Below are 24451 nucleotides of genomic sequence, written 5' to 3'. Positions count from 1 at the left end.
TAGGACACCTTGGGCAGCCCCTCAGCCCCAGTCACACTTGCTTCAGTTGCCATCCATGCAGTAGTAAGGGTTCTGTATCACATGTTCCCACCATGAGGTGCTCCCTGTCAGGGGCCCAGAGCTGCAGGACCAGCCTATGCCCTCAAAACTGGGAGAGAAAGAAACTGCTTTTCCATTGGAGAGTATGGCCTCAGACTCTGTGACAGCAATGAAGAGCTAACACAGATACAGAGGATACTAAGTGTATCAAATAATACCACCTATATGGATTCTTGAAGGATGCACGTCTAGTAGAGAGTTTTCTTAGCTGACAGAGCAGGTAAAAACAAAGAATCTTGTATTACAAATACCAGAGCCAGCAGAAACCAGCCTCTCACTGCTCAGAGAACAGGCCTCCTCATGAGAGATTACAGCCCTGACAGCACTTCCTAGCTTCTTTCAAGGTGATCCCCACCCCAGAAATCTCTTTGTGCCCCCCAACCCAATTAGGAGAGCAGGAAGGAAAGAAAACCAAGAACCAGGCAATGAGTGCACTGAGCTGCTGCAGGCGGAGTCATCCTGTTGGTGATACCACAATATGTCCATGCGAGGACTGCATCAACGTCAGCCCCAGGAGCCCACATTTCAGAAACCAGGGGGCCATGTCCACACTATAGAGCAAATTATCTACAAAAACACTGAGCAAAGAAAAAGAAGTGATACTAAAATGTCTGCCTCTAAGGCAATGCACTAATTCACAGCACAGACAATGAGTCAAAGGGAAATAATGCAAAAGGGCTCATGTTCCTCTGTCTTACAATCCAGGCCAACTGTTCAAAGCCTCCCTGCCATGACCACTTGAAGTATGGTCAAATAGTTTACACGGGCTTTCCACCACACAGAATGTAGGCTGCTACAAGCAGGTGAGTTTTAAAAAAAAAAAAAGCACTGCTAAAATCTTTGCTTTATTTATTTTACATTTTGATATTTCACAATGAATGAAGTCAAGTCAAGACTATCCATAAAAGCAGAACTCCACAGCCTAGGACAGTGTGCTCCAGAGCACTGAGCACGCAGCCTCGCAGTCAGCGCCCACACATCTGATTCCATAACAATGCCATTTCACAGGGCGACCTTGTGCGATTTGAAGCAGTGGGGCTAACACATCCGCCAGCACTGAGACGTCTATAAGGCTTAGCCAACAACTCCCCTAGGAGCTGAGCTCTAACATGTTGACTCCATGTTACCAAAACGCTCACACATATGGAGGTGTTCTCTGAGGGAGGGGTGCTCTGCCTTACAAGTCAGACAAACTGTATGGCTCATGCATCATCGTCATGCACATACAGCTGTAAAGTTGGGGTACGTCATGATTTCACACTGTGGCAGCCAGAAGTTTCATAATCTGGGCTCTAGGTAGATGCCCAGACCAAGGCTGCAACGTAGCATTGCCTACCTCCTAAGCACTGCTTTAAGAACTAAGTTTCCAACATGGTAAGCAATTACCTACTGCTGGAACTAAGGCTCAATTCTTTACTGCTTACTTGGCTTTGTTTTGACCAGTTTAGAAGTGGAGCGTTCAAACACCCACTACATGCTTTTTCAGACTTATTAAATAAAATACCACTATTATGAAACAAACTACTCCAAGGAGCCCACTGTCACCTTCTCAGGACTTGGCCACCAGGTACTCAGGATTGCCCCCCACTCCACCTCAGACTTGTTTAGCCCATTATATTACTTCTGTGGTGCTAAGGCCCAAGAAGCCTACAGGCATTGCTGAAGTGTCAAAGGGTTAGAGACATCCATGAGGGACACACTGCAAGGTCCATGTTGGCTCTTTAGAGTCTTGGGAACCTCGACTGTTATAATCACATTTAAGATGAGCAAAGACTACCAGACGGTAACATGCATGTGAGACTGACAGTACCATGTGCCACATTTTAGATTTGGAGCCATAGGCTTTTCTGCCTCAAGTGTCACCCTAATACAGAGCAGGCAAGTTCAACACCAGCATCATCCCCAGGCCTGACCAACTCATTTTACCATGAGGACAATGACCAGTTCTTTGTGGGCAACCCTGGACTGTGTGTGTATTTGATCCAACACCAAAGCAACCTTGTCAGAGGACCTCCCTGCAAAGTTATCTGATCAATGAGTGCGGCCAATTGGTCAGCTATCAGCATGTGAAATTTAAACTTGTCAAATGCTGTCACCTGTGCTGAGTACCAGACCTGAGCCCAAGATCACTCCATCCACCAGTAGAAGTCAGCACTGGACCAACACCCAGACCCGACAGCCATCAGTCATTATTGCAACCATACGCCCTGTTATTCCAGCCCATGGCTACTCTATTAAGACTATCACCAAACTAAGCTAATGCGAAATCTCCAGAAAATATCTGGGACCCAGTGTTTACTCATGACTTTTAAAAAAGAATCTACTTCACTAATTTCTAGATACTTCTACACTTGAAAATAACAACTTCTCTTATAAAAGCTGAATGTTCCGGAGTATTCTATGGGAGAAGGAAGGTGTGTCTGAAGGGGATGCACCTTCCTCATGTATTCCCTCCAGGAAATTATCCCTATAAGGAACACGAGTCTCCACTGGGCCCCGTGTTTCACTTCACCATGCCTGGCCTTTCTGCTCATATTCCAAAATTAATGAACCATCCAAGTTTTCCTTCTCCCTCTTTATCAATGACCTCTCAACCCAGCAGGTCTCCATACACACTATACGACTCTGTAGGGTCCTGTTCCAATTATCAAGAAGAAGCACTCTAACTGGCATGAAAGGCAAACAGGAGAGACCAACCATTATAACCCACAACTGAGTTTTATATTACAGTGAGAAAGGTGGCATCAGACACACACAACAGTGTCAAGACACACATTTCAAAATCTTCCAAATCTAAAATGTCTGTGTTGTGTTAAGTCAAAAAGAAAGCAAGGAGAGATGACAGTGGCATGAGGCCATGTGTGTGTGTGTTGTGTATTAGTTATGAACTGGCATACAGTAACAATACAAAGCATCCATTGAAAAGGATTCTGTTCCTATCCCATCAGGCATTTTAATACACATATTTAACATATTCAAGCTAGGTGCCTAATGGTGGTTTTTATTTCACATAAGAAAAATTACAGAGCAACTGGGCACACTGAAATAATTATGACTTCTATTCAAATAAAAAAAAGCAAGTCTCTAAGCTAGGTCACAGTGTGTATAGAAGCAACATCTCTTTTCCTTGAATTCTGTCTCTAGGTACTTATCTTAAAGAAAAAAAAGAAGCAACTAAGCAAACATTTGCACAGCTGGGTGTTTAATTCTGTATGCTGAAAATGTAGAAATCTAAATGTCCATCAGCAGCAAACTCACTGAAGGGAAAAAGGAAGTCAAAACATGACAGGGCCACTAAGCACACTGGCCCCCACAACAGACGTCCATGCACTTCCAGGACTTAGGGTAAAGCCACAAGCACTCATCAGGCTGTTTTAACATGACAATGTGGAGGTGCACATGTTCAAAGAGTTACTTAGCTACAGAATACACCAATGTTATCAAACCTTTAGTCTGGTTAAAACCCTTTTCCTGACTCTAGAACAAAATGCAGCTCATTTCTGATTATTTACTACTCCTGTCTGCTAAGAGTCAACACAAAACACACTGTAGCGATTTACCTTTAATATCGGAAATCACAGTAATTTGTTTTTCATTAGTAGATTTAGTCCCTTCCAGGTAAAATCTACACAATTGAAAGAAAATCACAGGAAAAACAAAACAAAAAACCTTAAATTCAACAGCTCCATTCAGGTGAGGCAAATTCTGCTGGCTTCTGAGTTCACAGAAATATGAAATATTTTCCATGCATGAGAGAAACAGCAAGACATTCAGATACTCAGCTGATGCAGGGCTGAACCAGCTACAAGAGTGGGTGCTGATGCTAACAAGCCCACCCTAAAGGAGGCTGCTGAAAGGTAACATGTCCTCCCACAGCTGTGAATCAACATTGGAGGTGCTTTTTTCCTTCATGTTTTTATTTTAAAAGGGGGAGGGAAAGAGAGTGCGCACCTATTCTAAGGCTCCTCTAAAGAGAAACTACTCCACAACTTCCTCAGACTAGTTCTTCATGCTTGACAGGTAAGTCTTCAAGGAATGAGTGCTGTGTTCAGCATGCACGATGTGCACGTGCACATGCGCTAAGTCTTCTCATCTGACTTCACCAGGACCAACACGTGTGTGTGTGTGTGCGCGCGCGCGCACACACACACACACACACATACACACACACACACAGCAGGGTCATTTCAGGGTCAAAGCACTGCCTCACCCTTGATCCAATAGGTGACAGCGCACAGGAGCCCCAGGTCCCTCGGCTGCGGTGGACCCCACCCCCACTTCTGTTCCCTAGATCCCAGCAGGTTCACCTACATCACAAACACTGCTGCTTATTCAGACTCAAAAACAAACAAACCCGGAAAGACTTAGCAAACCAACACCCTCCGACCCCCACCACCCCCACCAAGAAACTTAGGCTTTCCTGTAGTTACATAGATTTACATTTTGATTTGTGAAACAAGGAAAAGTTCTCATTTGTTGCTAGCAACCGCCCTTTTCAATGGCAAATTTGTTACTAAACTTTCTTAGTAAGGAACACTCAATAGAAGGACTTCAGATAATAAAAAACAACAGACATCATTATATTGCATTATATTTCTTTCCAGTTATTGTTCATGACCAACAAATTCTCACAGCTTACTCTAGGTCCAACTGCTTTCTATCTGGCAAATCACAGCACAAATGAACAAGAGGTCATACCAATGTTCTTCAGAGAGAATATTCTTTATGGCTGTGGGAACTAAATGATAGTGTCTCTTGTAACCTCAATTTCCAGGAGTCAGGGATCTGTCCAGAACAGCCCTTATTTACTCTTAATAAGCATTATGAATCTATTATCCATGAATTGATTTAGACTCTTCTTACATTCATTTGTATTTCCAGCCTATGCTACCTCTTTAGGACAGCGATTCTGCAACATTATTATCCATTTTACAAAGTGGTAACTCTTCTAATTTTCATAAAATTAACTCTGTCAAACTTCATGGAGTGTGCCCTAGTTCTCATGCAACTTAGATTAATAAATGCATGGTCAAACAAGAAAGCCCAGTGCCTTTTCTTTATGAGATCAGATTCTTGCTCTCTATGGGCCTGTCTCTTGACTGACAGTGTTTCTGACAGAGCCTCCACCAACATTTCCGTCTGTCCTCTACCACCTCAGACATCAGCCAATTAAAGGCATTATTTAAGAATTCCTAAGACAGACCTTCACTGGTAGTGAAACACTTTCCATTACAACCCAGGTTGAACAAGTTTTACTGTGTACAAAATTAACATTCAAGTGTATAGTAGATTTTTAAGTTCATACATATTATGAAAATATATGTTCGTAAGTATGAACACATATGTTCATACATACATATGTAGTTTTATGTTCATGTATTCTAGTCCTTCCCAAGTACCCATCAAGGACATCAACACATGGGTCTATAAAGTCTACAGAGTGCTTTCAGATAAAACATGGGCACGAAAGGAAGAAGATTCTGCTTTAGAGATAAAGTATATGTGTGACACAGTAATGAATTTTCCTCTAAACATTTTAGTTATAAAAGACTGCTCATTTCCTACTTGTGTGAATTTGGCACAGCAGAGGAGAGCAAGATTACCCACTCACACTGCCGGCTAGTGAAGACCACACCAGACGAGAGCAGTCTGCAATCTTCCATAATCCACTCATGAGGAGCCTTATTTATAAAGTAATATCATCTGGAAGAAGATTTTGACAGAAAAAAGAGCCATGCTGAGGGGAAGCTCTGACATCTCTGCTACTGAAGTTAACCCTTTACAACACTAGCTTAGAAGTATCCTCCCCCTCTCCAAACATAGGCAGTCATTTTCCACAAAGCGTTTCTCCCGTGGAAGTCATCAAGTAGATAGGAAGAGAAAGGGCTCCCGGGGATCTATGCACACACGCCCAGAAGCAGCACCTCCTCAGCACAGGTGACCAGAAACGGAAGGGCCTGTGCCACCTCCTCATGGGAATTTGCTTCTCTCCATCCAAGAAAGTGCGGGCTGCAGAAGGCACACGGATGAGCTCATTTCCTTGGAATGAAGGCATCTTACTGGAGAGCCTTCTTATTATATTATTGCCAAACTCTAGCATCTATAGATACTCCTAAATCTGTGAAGCGAGATGTTTTAGTGAGGAAAAAAAAAGAAAAAAGAAACAGTAGAAAATCCCAATTGAAAGCCGAGGAACAACACCACTCTGCACACCCAGGACCAGCAGGGGACTCTGGGAGGACTTTACAATGAGGCCAGGCTGCACTTGCCCACAGGCACGTGGGAAGACTGCTCTCACTGCACTGAGAATAAGAAAGCCTGTGACCAGCGGGGGCTACAGGGGAGCCGTGTGCCTACCTGCCCTCCTGGCAGAGATTCCATAGTTACACAGACAGAAGGAGAAGCCGAGAGCTTCCCAGTTTCCTACATAAACCTAGCTGCCAACACGGATACGCCAACGGGGAATTTCTGGGAGTTTTCAAGAGATAACCTTTGCTGAGGCTGCAATGTCAGATTGTAGCTGCCTGACGGGATCACGTGCGAGGAATATTCAATTAAAAAGGCTGTTCTCTCTGAGGTAATGAGTGCATAGAGCTGGAGATGCAGAAACCACTGGTTTTAGAAGAGCCAATGGAGACAGTGTGGGCACCTTCTTATCCAGAAGGGAAGGAAGCCAGGGAATGGGAGGACAGGCACAGTCATGAAGATCTTGTTATCTTCAGGATTTTAGGTCACAGGGGCAAAGGATATGTGTGGGTATCTGTGTGTGTGTGTGTGTGTGTGTGTGTGTGTGTGATTTGGTTTACATATTTATATGTATTATACATGTGAGTATGTATGTACGTACCCCTGTATGTGTAGATGTAAGTGGTTTTTAGTCTTTGAAGTTGTTCCACGTTTTCTATTTTTAGATGATACCAAAAATTATATAGTTAGCACCCGATTTGATGTTGCTTTTGCTGTTGATGTTGTTTTGTGGGAGATCTGAAGGTGGGGGGGTCCCCTGACTGTGACCTACAGCTTACTCAGAGAGTAAGTAAGGAGTCTAGTGTGTATCCTTTTTAGTCACCCATTCTCTCCTGTTAAAAAGCAGATAGTACACTGCTAAAGACACCATTAAAGTCAGAAGAAAGAGGAGGAGAGGGAAAGGAGGAAGACGGAGAGGCGGGGAGGAGGAGAAGGAGGAAGAGGAGTATACCATCTCAAAAGTGAAAAATCCAACAACGGCAGTTTAAAATGTGGTCTTTTAAAAGTACACCATCTAAGGATGTCACAAGACTAAAGGGATGCATGCTCAGTAACCTGCACTCGGCTGACACATTAAGCATGGAGAGAGAATGCATGCGTGGGAAGAAACAGAAGCACAGGGGTCATCATGAGAAGACCCAGGCTGGCCCCAAGCCTGGAGGCCTCTAGCCTGGGAAGGAATGAAACAGCCCGAAGGCTGAGAGCAGGCTCTGAGCCAGAGTGAGGCTGCAGGAGATGGCTGGGGGCTCAGTCTGGGGCTGAGAGTGGGAGAGTAAGGTGTAGAGTGGGCAGGAGCCCTGGCTCTGGGAGTTTAGAGATTAAGAAGGAAATCAGGAAACTACAAGCTCCCATGCTAAAGGGTAGGGGGAGGAGCAGGGGGGACTGTCCACTGCCAAGCTGGCCTCAAACTCAGTGTACAGCCAAAGGATAGCCTTGAACTTCTGAGATTGCTGCCTCTGTGTCCCACACCCACATGTGGCTCATGCAACACCGGGTGTCATGATGCTCCACATACACCCTGCGAAGCACAGAAGATCAACGCTTTTCTGAGCTGGAGGTTATAGGTACATGTGGCCACATCCAGTTTGGTTCTTGCCTATTGCTTTTTATATGCGTGGAAGAGTTCTAAAATCAGGTCCCCATTCTTCAACAGACACTCACATAGACATCTTCCCACCCCTGAAAATAAAAAAAAAATTTTCAATTGAAAAAAATCTATACACACTAGTACTCAGGATGTTGGAAGCAGGAGGACTGCACAGTTCTAGGCCAGCCTGCATGTCATAGTCAAAGCCTGAGGGGAGGGGTATGTGGCATACTGCTTAATATCAGTAGAAAGAAAGGGCTATGGCTTGTTTTGCTCTTCCAGATGGAGCCCCCAAGAGTAGCCCATTATTGTCTGTCTGCACGGATGCATGTGTACAAACCACCTGACAAGCTGCTGGGGAATCCGAGAGAAATCCTCTTCCAATCTGCATCAAGCCAGCCCTGCGCTTCCTTCAGAACCCTCTCCTAATCCTCCTGTTACCTACCCTGCATTAAAAATACAAGAAAATGGTCTTCAGTTTAATCATTTCCTTTACTCTACATTAGCATATGATTACTAAAAGTATAAAACTTCTGAAACAAAAGGCCACCGATATCTCCTTATGCAAAACTTATAGCAAGTGTTAAATAATTGCCCACATTTCTTACTGCACACAGATCATGATGTTTAGCCCTGAACTGCTGCAGCATTAGGCTGGGATGCAGCTCTGGGACTCAGCGGCAAAGCTTGACAGGCACGGGCAAAGCCAGGTTCTGAGCTCAGCACTGAAGCAGTACAGGACCCCGCACCGACCTTGTAGGAAGCTGAGGGGGACACTCTCACACAACACTCCAGAGTTTTCTTTCTCTTTCCATTCCTACATCTCATTTTCTACCTTCTTTCTTACACTTTCTTCTCACAATGCCTCCTTCCATTCTCTCTCCCACACCCACACCCACACCCACCCACACACACCCACCCACACACACCCACCCACACACACACACACACACACACACACACTTAGAAAGCATGTCTTTCTTCACTCTCACTTTCCTCCTTTCTTCCTCTCTTTTTCCTCTGGGTGGCGTCAGCCTGCTCTCTTCCCACCTGACCCCATCTGACAGCTCACACACACCCTTGGGGGCCTCGGGGCTCCCAGAGGACAGCAGTCCCCACAGGAGCAGACTTCTGAAACTGAGGCTGGCAGAGCCTCCTCTGATTACAGTTTGCCATCTGCTGCTGCAGAGAGGGCTTGAGATTTGGGCTGTTGAATTTTTGTTTTGCTTCTCTCTCAGACATGAAAGAACTGACTTCGTTTTCCTGTGAAGGAGCAAGTGTGGAGCACAGGAACACAGAACGTGTGCATATGCACACACAGGTGTGCACACACACAGAACATGCACACACACGGAACATGCACACACAAACCCTCTGCAATATATTCACATGCAGGGAGCATAGAGATATAGCTCAACTCGCAGTGAGAGCTGGCGTCATACTTACAAAAACAATAGGGCATGAACCCTCTTCTCCCGAAACAGAAAACCATGCAATGCTCTCAAAAATAAAATGGTTAAGTCTGCAGAGTGTTTAATGTGATATGAAAAAGAATCCACTAGAACATCTCTTATAATACTTGTTTTGAGACAGTTCATTCCCAAAACACATTTTCCATTGCTATAATCGTTTAAAGTGCTCATCTTTCTGGCTTTTACAGTAATCTGCAAGTGTGAAACAAATATACAATGCACAGTGGGGACGTGCAAGGGCTTAATCTACTGTACTTTCATTTGCCAAAACCAAGAGTTGCGGGGCAGAGACGCAAAAGTGCTTATCAATTCCACTGGTCTAATGAACAAATACAGTTTCTATAATTTTCATTGCGGTGTTCCACGGCTGAGTGAGTGTCAGGCCAATGCCAAAGTACAGGTTCCATTTGAATGACATATGGCTGCCGTCAACCAGAGACATGTTACAACATTAAACAACACAAGTAGTCAGAACAAGAATACAAAATATCAAATTAACCTTCTCTCACTCACACTGTGCATCAAAGTCCTTTCAGAAGCAATTCTACGTAGTGGGTTTGTTGTGGCACCTTCCCAACTTTGGTATTCCACACCCCACCCAGTGGGACATGGTGGAGGGCACAGGTACACAGGCCAGCAGTGTGGACACAGTGACAGGCACAGGGCACAGGCCAGCACTATGGACACAGTGACAGGTAAAGGGCAAAGGCCAGCACAGCTACGAAAGCCTCCTAGGGCTCAGCTGACATCAGGGGCTGAAGTGAGCCCCAGCCCTACCTGCCTTTGTTAGAATATGTCACCTCCTTGATCAGCAGCCTCCATACCTCCCCAGGATAGAATGACGTGTTATCCACCTCACTGAGTAACAGCTGCCAAGATAACAGACTCTAAGTGGTCAACTATGCAAATAACCACATGACACTAGGATTTAGCTCACCAGAGAATGACCTCAAGCACACCTGCCTACCTGCCTGCTCATGCTTTTGGTAGTACAAGCCATGAACCTGCTTTGGTATTTGGCTAACTCTCTACCCTTCTCTGCTCTTTAGAGAAGGGACACCAAGACAATGATTCCACACACTACTGCCAGGAGACCCAGATAAGAGGGCACACACACTCTGACTTACCTGTGACACAAAGAAACACAAGCACTCGGAATATTCCTGGGCGTGTACATGACAATACCCACTGTCAGATGTACCCTTACACTCAGAAACGAGAAGAGACAAGGAAAGGTTAGGGCGCAGTGGACGCAGCTGTGCAGCTCTGAACAGGTTCCACCATCCCCTTGCTCTGCCCTACTTGCTGTTCTAGTCCTTCAGCCTTCCTGGCAATTCTGCTACCAAGGAATCCAGCAATACTCGCCTTGCTTCTTGTGCTAGACAGTTCTTGCTGTGTGAAACTAGGAACCGTGGGTAATAAAAGTGGCTCCCAAAATAGGAGACAGATAAGCAGAGTGCTGGAGAACTTCAAAACACACAACAGCAAGTCCCTAAGATCCAGGGACAGCCAGCTGCCAGCAGCACAGCAAATGTGGAGGCTAGACCTGCGGCAGAGGGAACACGAGGGTGAGAGAAGCAGTTCACAGGAACTGGACAACTATCCGAAGTCAAAGAGGCCCAGAGAGCGCATGGATGCACACACACATGCAGCTTTCCAAGTCAGGGGACTCTAGGGCACCCCTTCCTTTAAACTAGCCTTCATCAGGGCCTCTTGTGGCAGACGTTGAGAAAGAGCAGACATTCAGGATGAACACATTACATACCAACAGGTAATTTTACTGTTGGGAGGTAAGAGTTGGAATGAAGCTGGGCAAACACAGGGGGAGGAAGCAGAGAAGCGATGATCCAGCCACAGTAAAAACCCACAGTGACCTCATGCTTGGTACTGGAAACCTAGTCAAGTAACCGAGGTAGTGGCGTCATGCACCTTGGGGGACTCTCTGCGACTACCACCTTACTACACTAGCGTAGGCCCTAACTCTTCTATGTCCCGCAGCCCACAGACGGCGGTGGTTCTCATACCCACCTCATCAAGGAAACGTCTCTTCGCACAAAGATATTACAAAGAAACACAACCAATCAAAATAGGTCGTGGGGCCCTGTCCCAACCAATCAGCTACAGAACATTCCCACACCTATGGCTCAGGGAACACTGCAGAAAGGAGGGTGAAAAGACTGAGGCAGAGGATCAACAAGTTTGCTGTGAGCCCATGTAACCTAGGAATGTCTGTCAGGAGTGGTATCATAAAGTTTCACCAAATGATTGTCTGACATTGTCAGCAATAGACACACCAGAGTACACATGTTTTCGGCCCTGAAAACATACACGTAACACTGCGTGGACTGAGCAGGTCTACAAGGAAGGGTTTGGGAGATTGAAAGGGAAGAGAGAAATGATGTAATCACGTGATCATCCAAAAGGGAAAGGGAAACAACACACCTGGTGTCAATTTCAGCTGCAGTCTTAGTCCTCAGGCAAAGGGCAGAAGGAGATAACTACAACCAAAGGCTGGACCATTAGAGAAGCCAGGCCATTGGGCTAGCAAGTGGGCTTGACTGACAGGTTGTCGATCACTGAAGAGCCACCTGGGGCATTTACATCGTCTTCCGCGTCTTGTGACTGTCATGGGAAAGGTGAACAGTCACCAGTTCTCAGCACCTGGGATTCATGGCAACTTTGAAAACACAATGGCTATAAAAATGCATCTGATAAATTCCACACCGAGCAGGAATCCTAGGGTTTGAAGTATGTGTAGCCTCCTGAAGTTCACGCGTGCACACTCACGGGCTAGTTCAGGACAACTGACAAGGCCATCATCTGAGCAGCCGGAATGGCTGTCCTGCCAGGGTGGCCATGGTCTCCACTACAGCAGAAGTCAAAACTACAGGAAACAAAGTGTCTGTCACACCCTCGTGGATATGGGTAGTGGAGAACGCCAAGCACAGCTTCCCAAGGGATGACTGGAAAGGGTAGGGCCGGTGATGGAATGAGAAAAGCACACTATGGGGACACTCAGAGCTGAGGTGACAGAGCCATATCCAGGCAGAGGGACTCAGCTGGCAATCAGAAACCAGAAAGACTTTTGGGTTGAGTGGGCCATGGTCTGGGGCACAGCCACTGAAACCAAACTCTAAGATCAACAGCTCAAGAACAGCAGCCCAGAGGCTCTGAGGCAAGTGCAAGCTCATGGCCACAAGTTCAGCATCATCTTATAAATATAAACACAAACTGACTCCTGCAGGCTCTCCACGGTGCCGTCATCTACTCCAAAACATGCGACAGGGGAGCACCTTCAGTGTCCTGATACACAGCAGGAAAACCAACCACGCCACCCAGATGCACAGCTCTCAATCGGGGCAGCTTTCTCCTCAAACATGTTAGTATTTGCTGCAATCTGGACCACCCAACAGTGTGCACCTCACTGACCAAAATCCAGGAAGGAATCTGCAACTTCAGGAAAGCAAGTTTTTAAAAGCAATACTTAGCATGTTATAGAAATGTTTTTCACAGGAATGTACAACATGGGAATTCTCATCACATTTGCTGCGTTTGTTAACAACAGCGAAACAGAGCTGCCGGACACTCTACACTACAGTCTCATCGATGTTGTAAAGCTTGATGCTAGCAAACAACAACAACGCGTGGCAGAAAGAAAAAGGACTCGTGATGCAGCTTCCATGGTGTAGCCCCCAACTCCAACCCCCAAGGAACCGAACCCACAGACACGGCTCACTGACAAGAGCTCCATACGGCTTAAGTCTAAGCAGAGGCTGGATTCCTGTGTGTACAGCAGCCGGCAGGGAGGACCAGCCCTGTGAGGAGCCATGGCACAAGACCTGGGGGGGCCAGCTTGGCTGTTATTGGGAAGCACCTCACCTTGCTTAGCCTTCCCCACTTTGTCTTATAAGAGCGATCCACTTTGAACTGTGCAAACAATTCTATTCTTCCCTCAGGAACTAAACACGGGCATCAGTAACTGGACTGAATGATGGCCGTGATGAGGGAAATATTGTGACTGTGTAAAGCTCACCCTCCTCACTACCCATGCACGCCTACAGTCACTTCCCAGTCTGCGGCTTCTACCATCTGGCATACCACATTGTGCCACACTGCCAGTTAATGAAGGCAAGATAGCCCAATGGGCAGTGAACGGCTATCAGCTACAAGCATTTATCTAGAGTCTATTGTGGATCTAAGTACGGGGTAACGTTTATTATCTAAAACCTAAAATCCAAACTGTGTGAGCATAAACGAGTGCTGGCCTCAAGTGCTGGTCTCAGGTCAAAACACAAGTACAAATCTTGTATTAAATTTTCACAGGCTGTGTATGTCAATGTCCTCTTTCGATTTAAGTCCCACACCTCAGGATGTCCCATTTTATAAGTGCAAATACCACAAAACCTGAAGATCCAAAACCAGAAATCTGGCCTCAGACATTTTAGGCAAGGGGTTCTCAACTCTCCCGAGATAGGTGACGTAAAGGTAGTCTTTTAGGATTTATAAATTCTAGCATCAAAAGTGGGGGCCCAGAGAGATGGCATGGCAGTGAAGAGTGTGGACTACTTGTGCAAAAAACCCGACCAGTTCTCAGCATGCACTCAGAGCAGCTCACAACTACTTCTAACTCCAGCTCCATGGGCTCAGACGCTTCAGTACTTGGGGACACCCACACTCAGGGGCATAATTAAAGATACGTATTTTCAAGAGAGTATAGATCAAGTAAACCATCAGCACACACGAGCAGTTTTACCTCAAGACACACGCTTCCCTTCCCACCATGCAACACAACGTGGCACTGCAGAGCTTCTGGAAAGAGACAAGTTCTAAGAAGCAGAATGCAGCCGAGCTTTGTGAAGTAGTCAAAGTTTCATCCGAAAGACAGGAAAGAGATGAAGGATGTCGAGGCACAAACAGAGGTCAGGTGTTCCTTAAAAGGTGCTGTCCAGGAGAGCCGGGTGCTGCTCAGCCACACAGAAGAGGCTCTTGCAGGAGAGCTGTCACACTGAGACAAGTTACCAGCAGCCTGCTCCTGGATTTTAACCTGAAAAACTACACGGAGTTCCACAGTTTTTGACCACCTAACAAGTAATCTCAGCATGGGTGAGAGGTACTCAGGGCACACTTGCTGAATGCATCAACAGCTCAGAGGCCAAAGCCACACAGTCCCTTAAGAGGAACTGGACCAGGGCGCCCAGCAATACAGGAAAGCAAGCAACACTGAACAGGACTCTCCATGCTGCCCTACGAACTAGGGAGTTGGGAGTTCTCCTGGCCCAGGCCCCTATAGCAGGTGAAGAGAGAAGTGGCTGCCTCTGCACAGGGGACATCAGAAGAAGCTTTAGCAGGCAGCTGGCAAGGCAGGCCTGAGGCTGAGAGACAGGTGGGACTGAGGAACCCGAACCCCCGGAGGCTATGCAGAGACACAAACCCAGGCTCTCCTTGCAGCAGAGTGTCCTGAACATACCGAGTGGCAGACAATCATTGTGTGCCACAGCTCTAAAGCCAAGCAGGCCACAACGACAGACGACACCAAACCATACCAGCTACACCGCTCGCATCCTCCAGTGCTCAGTCATGTTGTCCCTTAGCCCTGTCCCTTGCCTTCAGTCATAGGTCACTAACTTTCACAGTGATGTTTATAGAAATCCTAATGTCTCAGTATGTTTAGGATGTAGTAAAGACGACATTAGTTCATCTCACTCTGGCCTACTTAGATTTCACAAAGCGTCAGTATCGTAAGTCAAAGGATTCATTATCCTACACTGTAGCGAAGAGGAGGCCACCCAATGGCAATGCAGTCTTTGGGCTAATGGCAATGCAGTCTTTGGGCTACAATTAGCTCTGTACGGAAATCCAAATTTGTGGACGGCCTGGCCTCCCAGCACATTGCAATGTTTCCCATTTTCTGTTCAGCACCACTAAAAGCTGAGATTGGATATACACAGGGAAAAAAAGTAACTGACTGGATCGAAGGAGTTGCTGTCATTGTTCTTAGAACTAGGAGTATAAAATCATTTTTTGAAGAAACAATCAAACCTGAAAAATTACTGTACATCATGTGTGTGGAATTTAATGCAGTCTTCATAAGCAGACTTTTTGTCAGACCACTGTTTGGTTTTAATATAATAAACAAAAGTGTGTTTGACCCACTTACTGAACCCATACCCAAGAGCAGCGTTCTATGAGAGACACTGTGATAGATACCAGGATAAGTGGGAAGGCAAGTCCCCATGCGCGCAGGCAAAGCTTCCAAGTTGGTAAGCACAGCCTGCCCAATGGTCACGGCACACAGAGGCTCAGCCTCCACGCCATCCTGAGAAGAAAGATGGGAAGGAGGAAGAAGAGGAAAGAAAGGCTTCAGCGTGCACAGCCCCGGAGCTGGGAGGTCTGCCCAGCACAAGCTGGACAAGGCAATTCCTGGCCAAGGCTGCATGTGCCCATAGGGTGATATCAGCATCCCCAGGCCAAAGTGAGGGAGGATAAAGAGGCCTCACTACATATCTTCAGGCTTAATGCCTACCTCTGCCCTATCTGGGCCCTAAGGGTCTGCCTTATGGGAGGGAAATTACTGATGAATGTTTGCCAAGTCATCAAGCATAACAGACTGAAAACCGATGTCTAAAACTGACCAGTTAGAATTGGAAAGGGATGACAAGGAAGGAGGAGAGACGGGATGTGATTGTGTACCAAATACCAAGTCCCAGCTGCTCACTTTAACACATTTAACATTCACACTATGTTCAACAAAAAGGAAAGAAATCCGAGGGGCCACAGCTGCAGTCCAGAGTTTACCCCAGCACTGCTTCCTACCACAGCACACTTGAGGATCACAGACATCAAAGAGTCATGGAGGACTCCGCATGCATGTTTACTAATTCATGTGGTATCTTTCAAAACTGAGAACACAGAGAACAGGGGACGCCCACTTATTATCAGGTATCACTACCATCATCATTACTACTATCACTATTATTAAAATACTACTGTGGAAAACCACATTCCTGGGCTAAGCAGCCATACGCTGCTCAAACACCAAGAAGCCACAGGATGGGACTCAGGGAAGCCAATACACATGCAGAAACTCGTCAGGCTCCCACTGAGCCCAGACAGGCTTCTAGGGCCAGGCACGGACACTGACCACTTCGCAGCGAAGATGCCACTGTTGACAGGAGAGCAGACAGACACATGAACAATCCTTGTGGTCACAGTGTCCCAAGGCCAAGAACATAGAGGGTACTCTCAAATCAGTGATTTCCTCCATGCGGCCCTACGTTCCTAGTATGCTAGTGCCAATCAGACCAGGATGCCAGCTTTCTCTGTCGCTGACTAATGGTCTGACCCTGTGCAACCATGCCAGGAGAGCCTAGGAGCCCATCTGACGCAGGCTTTTGCTACTGCACACCATATGACATCAAAAGCACCGTGCGAGAGATCTTTGTCATTGTGGCAGCCTTCTACCCTGCCCACTGCAGAAGTAAATAGGATCCTTCTGTGGAGTTTGCTCAGTGTGCTCCCCTTAGCAAGCACTTATTTGATCCATCACCTATAACCTGGCTGGAACCAGGCTAGCTAGGTGAGCTGCAAAGAACAAGATATGAAAATAAGCTACAGTATTTCTACAAAACGTCACCACCTCTGTACACAATAAACACGAAGCCATAAAAGTTATTAGATTCAACCCTGCCTGTACATGTTAGCAAGCAGTCTTCTTGCAGATTATCAAAGGGGTGGAGGACTTGCTTACTTTCTAGTCATCAAATTTAGTGAAATAAACTGTGAAGCCATTTCTAGTGTATTAGGAACCTAACGGCTCCACATGTTAAATACAAGAATGGAAATCCCAACTATAAACACACAGAGTTGTCACTCAGGGGAAGGAGAGTCATTACTAAGGATTGCTACAAGAGAATGAGGGTTAGTAAAACCTACTATTTCTGATTTGCTCCAGAGTCCAACATAATACTTTAAAAAATTAGCATACAGATTGTGCTCAAACACAGCACAATCTTACCCACCTACTCTTGTAGTGTGCACCCCATGTGAACACAGCTCTCAGGGCTTTCTATTTCCCTGGCAGAGTGAGAATTCTTGCTCCAAGAGTTCTTAACTACCGTGCAGATTGATCTTGACAAGACTTAGCTCAATCAAGCTCTATAAACACAGCTAGAAAGCGAGGAAAAATTTAAGCTATGGATATAAAAGCCAGGGAATGAGTTTATCTCAGTTAATTGATGTGCCAATACATCTGCTACCCCAAGCCCTAAAGTCGGGGTGCGCTCGGGTGCATTCAGCCCTGGGGCCAGGGTGCTTTGCATCCTGAGCTAAGCCGGTCCGCCCTCGCAGGATGCTGTACCAGAGCCTGGCCTCCGCACACAAGCCCAAGCTCTGAGCTTCCCAGCACAACAAACACCACTGCTGGCTCAGGTAGGAAGAATGGCCTTCTCCAAGATGTACAAAGCTCTCCCCAGATTTGTCTGCTGTCACATAAGAGAATGTGGGCCAGGCCAGCAGGAGCATTCCAGTCACCCACTTGTCCTCCAAGAGTTACATGTACACCTGTCTGGTTAGACAGATGAGAGCAAGCATGAGTAACAGGGTAAACTGAGGCCCCAGCCAGCCAGCCCACAGGGACGGTGACCCTCTGGGAAAGATGGGCATCTGCGTCCTTCCCCATGGTTGGCTCTGCTCTAGCCTTACGGCTTACCACACCATTCACAACAGAGCTAGCAATAATCATAATTATCAGTTGTTATAGAACAACGAACACTGAAACGTTATGAAAGCAATATTCTTTTTTTTTTTTAAGACTTTATTACAGATGGTTGTGAGCCACCATGAACTCAGGACCTCTGGAAGAGCAGTCAGTGCTCTTAACCACTGAGCCTTCTCTCCAGCCCCCGAAAGCAATATCTTAAAATGTTTTCAATAGGTGTCGAAAGTTGTTAAACAAGACTCTACTACTCTTTCAGAACTAATTTTTCCCACAGGATAGGTCACATTTATTTTTGCTTTGTTTCTAAGAATCTCTATGGGCACATAAATTCTATTAAGAAATCATTTTAAAATTCACTTTAGACAAATTTATCTCTTCATATCCGATCTGACATTAATTCTTGGTGGCCTCTGATCACATACTCTCAAGTCTGGTACTAGTGAGAGGAGCAGAGGCGACAAGGTCCCCATGTCCAGCCATCCCCTCAGACTGACAGATCAATATGAACTACAGAGACTCGTAGCTGCTGGCCACTATTCTCAGTAAATTGAGTTTGTTCAGATTATTGACCTACAAATTCATTGAGTATGAAACTTTGCCAATATTTATAAAGCAAATGTAGTAAATTACACTGAGCTCTTTAATGTACAGAAATGTACAAATTAATCTAAAAAGGAAAAGAAAAGAAGGAAAACCATAATTATTCCCTTCTGACAGCCAGACCCTAAAGCAACAAGAGAGATGAACTACTCCAGAGCTGTGGCCTAAGATGATGTCAGACAACATTTGGGGGTTTTTTCCCTTTGTTTTTTGTTTTGTTTCTTGGTTTTACAAGAAGTATCATTGAGGAAAACTTCTAAAGTTACTATGAGAATACAGCCTTTGACACAAACTTGAATAAAAAGTTACAAGTTTTTAAACTCACTCTTAAAACATACATAAATATTTCATGCAATGAATACCAATTTAAAAGAAATAAACATTCTGACTAGAAACAGCTACTTTAACACAGATGGAGAAGGCTAACTTGATTTTTCAATGAGTAATTTTGACAAGCTATGACTTCCCTAAAAATGGGTATCACAATGAGTGCTATTCTGAGACTGACACCTTTTTAGAACAATGTAGCTGAATTCTTTAAATCTCCCTATTCCAGACTGATATAACAAATTACCATAAGAATCATTAAAACTAGACCCAAATTTCCTCTTTAAATCTTTTCTTTCTTTCTTTTTTTTTAAAATCTCCCTGCACCCCTCAAAAGACATAGTTCAGGCTCCCCTGGAACTCACTATGTAGGCCAGGCTGGCCTCAAACTCACAGATCCACCTGCCTCTACCTTCTGAGTGATGGGATTAAAGGTATGTAGCACTAAGCCCAGCTTTTTAAATATCTAAAAAGATATCACATAGTGGCTTCGTTCAAAAATAGCTAATTCACTATTTTATTAAGTTTTGTCTTAAATATCCCTCCACAACTCTTACACTGGCAATCCACCCCTCATGGCACAGTGAGGTGGCAGAAGCTCGCCCTCTGGGGAGTAATTAGATAGTCAACTTTAAGGAGAGCCCTTCTGAATGAGACACAGTTGGTCCCCTCCTCCAGGAGAGAGCAGAGGCGGAAAGCAGGGGCATGAACCAGGAGCCTTTGTCTCAGACTACCAAATCATTGTAAGAATAAATTTCTGTGGCTTATCAGCCACTCCATCTGTGATGTTTCTCACATACAAACAAAGTAAACCAAAGATCAGATGTCTTTCTCATAATGACCCCACTCAGGTACTGTCTGATGCAGCTGGTTAGGAAATCACACATTCCAGTGTCACATCTAGGCCACCCTTTCCACAGCAGTGTGCTTGCACCTATACTGTCCAGATAAGGACAGGACACCCCCATCCTTCGCAGTCCAGTTTGCATCCATGTAAAAGAACTCCCAGCACACACTCCTTCCTACCCTCTAGTCATTAAGTCTGTCAGCCAATACCAATCACCCAAGAGTACCACCTCCAAGTACAACAGAGGACCTCCCCTGGCCCTCTCTCCCACAAGCATCTCTTGCACAGAGACTCTTCCGACTGCCTTAGAGTAATAACTGCCTTTGCTACTTTACAGGAGCTCCATGAATGTCACAAACAACAGTGTAAATTGTTGACATCTGGGGTTGAAGGTGAAGGAGGGTTCCCCACAGGATGCTCCAGCACACACTCTGGAAAGTCCACCGCGGCCAGGGACATTACAGGAGGAGTACAAGGCTGCTGGACAAGCATTGTGAGACAGACAGACAGACAGACAGACACACACACACACAGAGAGAGAGAGAAAGAGAGAGAGAGCGAGAGAGAGCGAGAGAGAGCGAGAGCGAGAGCGAGAGAGAGAGAGAGAGAGAGAGAGAGAAACGAGAGTGCACACATTAAAACAAGCAGCATTGTAACAACTCATCTTATCCTGTGTGAGTTGTGTTGTGTGGACATTACAGGGAAACTATGATCACAAGTAATTTTAGGATGTCTGCACGGAGAGCAAAGTATATTAAGTCATATTTAATGAAGTAACTTCCAAGATGCTCACAAAAGAGACTGCACTTTCTATTTCTGTAAACAGTATAGAGGATTCTTCGATGCTGTTGATTACATTTAATGTCTATAAAAACTGTTTATTGGACAGACTGTCACCCACCGTTGTGTACATTTTCACAGAAGTTACAAAAGTATGTATAGAGCAGGAGAAAACACCAATCAGACCTCAAGCTACAGAAGAGGCCAAACTTTTCACTGTATGACTTAGACATTTATAACTACAAAAACATCTGTAGGAAGATAGCAGGTTCAAGCTCACATCTAGAGTCACTCCCTCCTAAAAACAAAATGGTAGCACAGCTTGCTTCTTGTCGCCTGCTCTGTTTGTTCCTATAACAAACTCCCAAGTACAGGAACAACTACAACAGAGTGTTGGGAGCCATAAACAGAAGGACAAACAGTAACTAACTGGGTTGCTTCCAAAGACTGTCCTACATGCGGTGTGCGTACCAGGAAGTCTTAGAGCCTGGGGATTTGATGGCCCCAGACACAGGCAGGGGCAGGGAAGCTGCTGGAGGGCACACATGCTGGGGCTGAGAAAAGGAAACAGCCTAAACATGAAGGATGAAGCAATGACTGGGAAGAGCGTCTCCCATCGGTACAATTCTTCCTCCTTCATCCTGGAAGAGGACAGGGCCCAGGACCACGGACGCAATCCTCCAGCGGCAGCGGCTAAGTGCTGAGATCCTTTGTTAAGAGCAGCCAGCATCCTCTTCCTGGGGTTAATATCAGGCCAGGCCAATAGAACAGATGTAAACTGGAACTAGGTGGGCCCAACCTCCATCCCTCTCCACACGATCAGGGCGAACACCCAACAATCCAATCTCTGCTCAAAACTCAGACGACCAGAGACTTCTCGGTAGCTCAGGAAAGTGTCTAACATAAAACAGAACCCAAAAGACTGAAAAGAGAAAAATAGAAAAAAATGAAACTGCAAAACAGACCACAGTCCATTATGTTTCAGAGAAAAAACATTTTCTGAAATAAGAACAGGATTGTATTAAAACAAACAAAGGAACAAAAAATAAAGGAGAATGCAGGGAAGGGTAATAAGAAAGGGAAAGTTTAAGATGAAAAGGAGCTTTGATAAATTAAATATATAATGCTAGAACTGAGAGTCATCTAGAAAGGGAAACCGAGAAGAAACCGTGGAAAACAGTAGAAAAATGGCCCTGAGCCCACAGCGGAAGCAGCAGCTACAGAAGGCTGGGCTGAGGGTGCTGCAGAGGCTCACTCAGGCCAGGGGCAGCACAGGAGCCAGTAAGGGATTAGAATGCAGGGCAGAACGAATGCGGGAGATGGAAGGGCCCAGCGTTGTGTGGCTGAGTCAGTGAGCACGGGAGAGAGGCAGCCAGACTAAGATGAAACTCAGGGACACTGGGGAAGGAGGAGCTACAAATGGGGGCGGGCAGGGGGATGGAGAAATGACAAAGTTTAGGAGCAAAACCAAAATGGTTTCAGATTCCAAGACCACACAAGTTTAAGATGGTGAGAACCACTTCGAAATGCTGGCATGGTGGTACACACCTTTAATGCCAGTCCTTGGGTGGCAGAGACACCCGAGTTCCAGGTCAGCCATAGCCAGACAGTGGATTCCTGTCTCTAAAAACATAAACGTGTGTGTGTGTGTGTGTGTGTGTGTGTGTGTGTGTGTGTGTGTGTGTGTGTGAGAGAGAGAGAGAGAGAGAGAGAGAGAGAGAGAGAGAGAGAGAACTGGCTTCAGAATATGTGTGTATACATGTGCACATATATGTAAATATATACGCATATGTACACACATACATTGTGACATGACTTCCAAAACCCTCTTCCCAGTCAGTCTGTAAGTTGCATATGAAGGTAAAATAAAAATAATTCTTGGACATGAAGACCTTGGACTTATTTCTCCGTTCCATTTCTGAGGGAACCACTAGAAGATGGCCCTAAGAAAGAGACACAGAATAGGACCAAGGACCCAGCCCAGTTCAAGAGATGGCAGCAAACGTCAATCCAAGGATAAGGGTTTTACATCAAGATAGACAGGGTTCCCAGAAACAAGGGCAAGCTAGAAAGAGCTACAGGAGGGGCCTGAGGACGAATGATAGCCGGTCCAACAGACCCGAGATGGGCAGCTGCAGCACAGAACGCTTGTGCAGTGGTGCGATCTGCAGGTTGAAGGAAATGCAGGCCAGCCATTCACTACTGCTTAACAAAGAGTCATGTGGGGCTCGTCATAATAATCCGCTATTGCTGTTCCTGATTCCTTTACCCAGTCGTAACATCGGAAACACAGCCCTGGTCAACTCCAACTCCCAGTCAGTGTGTACAGAGAGGGCCAGAAGAGTAAGGCCACAAGCTGCAAAGGAACGCTAAGCTGCTGTCATCCAGAGGGAGAGCAACACAGAGCATCTGAGGTGAAGCAACAGAACAGGGTGTACCTCAAACATGCAGATTTCCCTGCAGAATCAGCTCCAATAGATTAAGGGTTCCAATGGGAGAGGGGCTGAAGGAGGGAGGACAGTGATTACTATCTCCGATGGCCATAGCACATGTCTTAGTTGGAGTTTCTATGGCTGAGATGAAACGCTATGACCAAAAAGCAAAGGGTTTATTTGGGTCACACCTTCGCATTGCTGTTCATCACTGAAGGAAGTCAGGACAGGAACTCACACAGGGCAGAAAGCAGAAGGCAGGAACTGATGCAGAGGCCATGGAGGGGTACTACTTACTGGCCTGCTCCCCATAGCTCATTCAGTCTGCCTTCCTACAGAACCCAGGACCACCAGCCCAAGCATGACCACGCTCACTGCACTGCACCCTCCGACATTAATCGCTAAATAAGGAACTACATAAAGGCCCACCTTCAGCCAGCCTACAGGAGAAAATGGAGACATTCTCAATAGGCTCCCCTGCTCCACTGACGCTAGCTGATGTCAAGGTGACATAAACTAGCCAGCACAGGGCAGAACCATGAACCTCAATGACCATTTTCACATATTGCCTTGGTATAAATAAAAACTTATCAAAAGTATGATAAAACAGAATCTGGATGGCTACAGGAAAGGAAGGCTGGGGTCACAGGTCAAAGTTACCCAGTGCCACACTTTGTATACTATCAACACTTAAGATCAAGTTCAGGCCCAAGGGGGACACTGAGGACTGAGGGCTATCTGCTGTTCAAAGCATGTGTCTGAAAAACAAGATAACAATTTATCAAAGCACATACTCTCCTTTTCTCCTCAGAGGCCTGAAAGATTACTCATTTTCAGAATACAAAGAAGTTGGAAACTACAATTCCCACTGTACCTTACAAGCCTATCCAATTACTTAAAGCAAGGAAGATTGCTATGAGAGAGATCTGATTTAAGAAAATAGAAAACTAACATTTATAAGCCATTTTCAGTGACTATCTTATTTAGTCATAACTTTTCATTCTCATTTGAAGATGGAAAAAATAAATAAAACAAACCACCTGTGAGTATCGAACTGTCCTCTACTTACTTAAAGGACAATTTGGAGAAACACACATGGTAGGGCTACTAAAAGCCCATAGGGCTTGGCATCCCTCCTCCTCCTCCTACAGACCCAGCCTGTAGGTTTACAGATGGATTCTACCAAGGCTCTGAGATTGCTTGAGACACAGACAGAGACACATACACAGACACATACCATACATACATTATATATAAATGCCATACAGACACACCCTTACACACTACATACTCCCTCCCAACACATCATATACACATAGCATACACACACACACACCAAACACA

The 24451-nt window shown here is 45.6% G+C and overlaps 1 protein-coding gene across 5 annotated transcripts in view; it reads right to left on the bottom strand.

Annotated features, from left to right (window-relative positions):
- Arid1b (AT-rich interaction domain 1B) overlaps nt 1–24451 on the bottom strand; it is a 355595-nt gene that overhangs the window by 251793 nt on the left and 79351 nt on the right. The window lies entirely within an intron of this gene.

The sequence above is a fragment of the Rattus norvegicus genome, chromosome 1, assembly GCF_036323735.1.
Source record: "Rattus norvegicus strain BN/NHsdMcwi chromosome 1, GRCr8, whole genome shotgun sequence".
Taxonomy (NCBI): Eukaryota; Metazoa; Chordata; class Mammalia; order Rodentia; family Muridae; genus Rattus; species Rattus norvegicus.
Note: the sequence above shows the minus strand (reverse complement) of the source record. Positions and strands in the feature narration are given on the sequence as shown.